General features: G+C 50.6%; 1 long non-coding RNA gene across 1 annotated transcript; it reads right to left on the reverse strand.

The window, feature by feature from the left end:
• Window positions 1-2650: 2650 nt before the first annotated feature.
• On the reverse strand, window positions 2651-4183 carry LOC117084831. Its single transcript, XR_004437696.1, has 4 exons — window positions 3889-4183; window positions 3344-3468; window positions 3111-3223; window positions 2651-3032 (listed from the first exon to the last, which is right to left on the reverse strand). It is a non-coding gene; the product is annotated as an uncharacterized LOC117084831 (long non-coding RNA).
• Window positions 4184-5240: the final 1057 nt, after the last annotated feature.

Here is a 5240-nt window from a genome sequence, read left to right on the forward strand (position 1 = left end):
TCCATGCCAGGTATTATTCTATTCTCCCCCTTTATCCCTAGTCTCCTCTCCTCAGCAGGCATCCACCACAATGTATTTGATATCTGTTCTTAGATATGTGTGTGTTTACATATGTGAGGTGTGTGTGTGTGTGTATATCCTTGTAAAATACATAGCACAGTTTGGGGTATGTTTTAAATTTATATAAATGGTAGTATGTTGGAAATCTCATTCCGTTTCTTCACTCTGCACTCTGTTTTCATGATGCCTCCATGTTGCCGTGTGTACATCTAGCTTGTTAATTCCTACTGATGCATAGAATTCTTTTTTGCTCTTTTCGAGACAGAGTGTCGCTGTGTTGCTCAGGCTGGAGTGTAGTGGCGAGATCTTGGCTCACTGCAACCTCCGCCTCCTGGGTTCAAGAGATTCTTGTGCCTCAACCTCCCAAGTAGCTGAGATTATAGGTGTGTGCCATCATGCCTGGATAATTTTTATATTTTTAGTAGAGATGGGGGTTTCACCTTGTTAGCCAGGCTGGTTTTGAACTCGTGACCTCAGGTGATCTGCCATCTTCGGCCTCCCAAAGTGCTGGGATTATAGGCGTGAGCCACCGCGCTTTGGTATGGGATCGCCACATTGTTTTTATCCATTTCTCTCATGCTGGACACCTATGTTACTTATATACCATGTCACCACACATAGCGCCACTGTGAACATTTCCACGTCATCCGCTTAAGGACCTCAAAGAGAGTTTCTTGGGAGCTGTTGCCTCAAAAGGCAGAGTTATCTGCAGCATCCTGACTAGATTGCTCTAGGGGTGGGGGCAGAGGAGATGGTGGCACAGTGCTGGGGAAGGAGAGGCTGGAGAGGGACCTGCTGAACAGGAGCCATCGTCTGGCTGAGTTGTTTGGTGCTGGTTCCAGATTCTCTCCTCTGGGGAAGGTGCAGTTTTTTCACTGGGTCCTATTTTAAGAGCTGTGCAGCCCCTTACTTTATAGCCCACATCATGGTTTGAGTTAAATGTGAATTGATTTACTATTTAACTATCTGTCTCTCCTCCTGGACCATGAATTCTCTGAGGGCCACGTACAGTGGCTTTCTCACCCACAGTTGTATTACGCCCTGTGCCTGAGACCGAGCTAACACAGTAGATGCCCAGCAAACAGCCAGTGGCTTTACAAATCAGTGAGTGAGCTTGAGCTGTGACCAATACGAATGAAGCCTCCAGGGACTAGGAAGGGAAGAGCACTGTCCAGGCCACAAAGCTTAAGGAGCCCTCACTGTCCGGTGCCCATCTGCATAGGCAAGAGCCGGGAATGAGGGTCTTCCTTTTCTCATCCCAGACACAGCTCTGAGCCTCAGACACAATTTTCAACTACTCTTTCTTTCTTCTTTCTTTCTCTTTCTTTCTTCTTTCTTCTTCTTTCTTTCTTTCTTTCTTTCTTTCTTTCTTTTCCTTCCTTCCTTCTTCCTTCCTTCCTTCCTTCCTTCTTCCTTCCTTCCTTCCTTTTTCAGACAGAATCTCAGTATCACCCAGGCTGGAGTGCAATGGCGCGATCTTGGCTCACTGCAACCCCCTCCTCCTGGGTTCAAGGGATTCTCCTGCCTTAGCCTCCTAAGTAGGCAGGATTACAGGCATGTGCCACCATGCCCAGCTACTTTTTCTATTTTCAGTAGAGATGGGGTTTCATCATGTTGGCCAGGCTGGTCTCAAACTCCTGACCTCAGGTGATCCGCCAGCCTCGGCCTCCCAAAGTGCTGGGATTACAGGCATGAGCCACTACACCGGACTTAGGAAAGCTTTTGACCACAAGTTTAGCATCTAACCTGGTGCCTTCCTCTTCCCTCTCTCTTCTTCCCTCTCTCTTTCATTGATCGTCAATTACGCGATGACCCTGTGCTAGCATGTGTGCTTCCGAAACTCTCAAGAATTCACTGTCCAGTAGGGGGGTGGGGGTTGTGAAAATAAGTCATTATGATGCATAAAGAAGTGTTTTTTTAATGACAATGTCGTCGCCTGGGACACTGGAGGCAGAGAAGAGGCACTGGCTAACTCGGGCAGCATTGAGGAGGGGGACTCTTGGGGCTGAATTCTGTCAAGAGGGTGATGGTGAGGAACCATCCGAGCTGGGGCTACCATGCATAGGTCTGAGTGAGGACGGCACAGTGCCTTCAGGTGGCGCAAGGGTCCTGAGTTTCTGGAGCGGGAGGCTAAGGCCAGGAGGCTGGGTAGTGATGGGCTGGGGTGCAGGGAGGTGAGGCTGCAGGGGGAAGGGTGGGAGGCAGAGCCATATCCTGGGGGCAATAATTCGTCAAAGACTTTACAGAGTAGGCAAGAACAAATTAGCACTTGAGAAGATTCTCTGGAGGTGTCTGGTGAGGAAAGACTCTGAGGGCAGGTAGGGATTGTGAGGCTATGACCTTGGTAGAGGTGACAGGAGCTGAGGCTCTTTCCCCAGCAGCTGTGGTGAAGGGAGATGGGCAGGAGGAGCAGAGGGAGGAGGCGTGGCCCTGGGCACCTGGAGCCATCTGAGTGGAGATGGGGAGGGCAATCTTGGAAGTGCAGGGTCACCCCTTCACACACATTCATGGAAAGCTGTAGAAATGTGTAGACCTGGGTGTCCAGAGAACTGAGGATCTGCGGTCCCAGGGAATAGGGTGTCACTGGGGCAAAGAGCAAGAGAGCCCTTCTGAGCCAGAGAAGTGCCTCCCCTGTGGAATAGGGGTCCCCAGTCTCATAAAACAAGCAACCATCAGCAAAGTTGTTTTCTAGGAAGAAGAAAAGGCCACTGGGCCGACGGTCAGCCTTGCTTGGAAGACGGAAGACAAGTCCAGCCCACTCAGACCCTGGGAAAGGTTATCCAGGTTGACTGACTGTCCCCATCCTCAGGACAGTGGGGATGTGGCCCAGCCAGGGGGCAGGCACAGCTGTCTGGCAGAGCACTTTCACAGGACGCCCACACACTGGGAGGATGGCTTTGCTTTGGGAGGATGGCTTCACTTTGCTCTTGTGCTCACTGGCCATGACGGGGGAGCCTTTTCTTTCCCCTCTCCTGAAATGGAAACCTAAATGCAGCCTCTGAAATTAGTAGGGCCATCTTGACCACACCGTACTGAGGAAGTTGCATTACCTGAAGGAGAAATAATTATCTTTCTGCTTACTTCAACGCTGGCTTTGCTGAAGAGAAATTTTCTTCTCCTCTCCACCCATTCACCAAACTGGACTTTCAGGCTCTGCTGCTCTCTGGGAAAGTGTTTGGGGGTTACCAGTGCCTCAGGTCTCTCTTCTTCTCCTCCCACGGGCCCCCCACCCCCAACAGCTTGGTTTGTTTGTTTCCTCTGAATCCCTCTTTTGTCCCCTTACCTCAGATCCATGGCCAGGTGGCCAAGTTGAGCACCGGTGCAGCCTCTGCCGTCCTCCTTCCCCTAGGCAGTGCCCTGCCAGGCTCTCTCTGAGGGCCTTGGAATCTGTCCTCAACACAGCCCTGTCTGAGCAGGAAAGCCCCAGGCTACAGCCAGCTTCCTGGCAGAAGTGAGCTCCCTGTGCTTAGAAATGGGGCCCAAAATTGGCCTCTAAGGCCGTTTCAACGCTGGCCACACTCGCTTCCCTCCTGGGCCCCTCCCGCAGCTCCGTGCCCTTCTTGAAGGAGGGTCACGTTCTCTACCCTCCTGTGGGAACAGGAGTTGGGGGAATTTTTCAGCCTAGCTTGGTTAGAGTAACATGTAGCTGTGGACCTCTGGTTCGGGACGTGTCAAAACCACCAGGAAGTTTACGTTTTTTAAATAAAAATAGAACAAATTCAGTTGGTGTTTCCAGAAAGAAGTTCACCCTGTGGCTCTCCGGTGACCTCCCTTCCTTCCTGGCCTCCTTCAGCCCTTCCTTCTGTCCTCCCTCACTTCCTACCCTACCTGGGCTGCAGGAAGACCCCTAGGAGGCTCCGTGGGGTACAAATCCTAGTGAAAGCTGCCCAGGAGGATTCCGATACAGCACAAAGCTTGGGAAGCTCCACCTTATCACACGTTGTTAGTGCACTGCCTGCTGTGTGGGGAGGCCGTGTCATTTAGATGAGAAATCTGGGCCTGAGTCTCTGGAGAGAAAAGGCCTGGGAAAGTGGGTAGGAAAAAAGAAGGCTGTTGTCTGGGGCTGGTGGGGCAATTTGTGTCCATGGAACCCAGTGAACTATTTGTCCTTTCGGTCAATAAAAGATTTGACCTCATTCCTCCAGGGTCTAAACGTTTGAAGCCTAGACTTTCTTCTGCATCTTTGAATTAGAGCATTCTGCTATGATTTAAGCCAGAGTTTTGAATTCCTGGGTCTACCTACAGCCCAGGTAAAACAGGAAGACAGAGAGAAAGTAGAGGGAGTGAGAGAGGATGTGGGGACAGCAGCTATTTTGGATTCTCAGAGATCATTTATTTTGTGAGATGGGGTCTTGCTCTGTTGCCCAGGCTGGAGTGCAGTGGCTTGGTCATGGCTCACTGTAGCCTCAACTTCCCTGGGCTCAGGTGATTCTCCCACCTCAGCCTCCCCAGTAACTGGGACTACTGGTGCACACCACCACGCCCGGCTAATTTGCTTATTTTTTTTGTAGAGATAAGGTGTTGTCATGTTGCCCAGGCTGGTCCTGAACTCCTTAGCTCACGCAATTCACCTGCCTCAACCTCCCACAGTGGTGGGTTTACAGGTGTGAGCCACTGTGCCCCGTAAGAATTTATTTTAAAAAATTATTTATAGTGGTTTTTATTTCAAACATGTATGCTATAAAAATGTGCAGTGTACAAAGTAAGAGCCACCCTCCCTGAATATAACAGCCCCAAACCAAGTCCTTCCCTCAGGGCACCCACTCTTAAGGGGTGCATCGCCGAGACCGTTTTCTCTGCACTGATGCTCAGACTCCCTGTCTGTGCCATTTTGCAGCGGGGTCACGCTCCACGTGTTGTTCTGCCACTGCCTCTGGTTTCTCGACACTGCCTCGTGGACACTCAGGGAGAGCTTGCAGCTGGTGACGAACTCTCCAGGAGGTGAGTAATCCAGCAGCTCTTTCTGCCTCGAGGTGGGTGAGGTAACCTCTCTGGGTGCCAAAGGCAGGAGCAAAGAGAGTGATTCACAGAGCTGTTCTCCTTATTTGTCCAATTGTGACCAGCCTGTTCACTGAAGTAAGAGCCCAGGAAGGATGAGCCGTTTTATTTACCTGAGTGAGTCTCTGGTTTACTGTTTCTTCTTAAAAACTGAGTTCACAGGGCTCCTAAAGCAGACTGGA

This window comes from Trachypithecus francoisi, unplaced genomic scaffold, assembly GCF_009764315.1.
Source record: "Trachypithecus francoisi isolate TF-2019V2 unplaced genomic scaffold, Tfra_2.0 Lachesis_group1, whole genome shotgun sequence".
Taxonomy (NCBI): Eukaryota; Metazoa; Chordata; class Mammalia; order Primates; family Cercopithecidae; genus Trachypithecus; species Trachypithecus francoisi.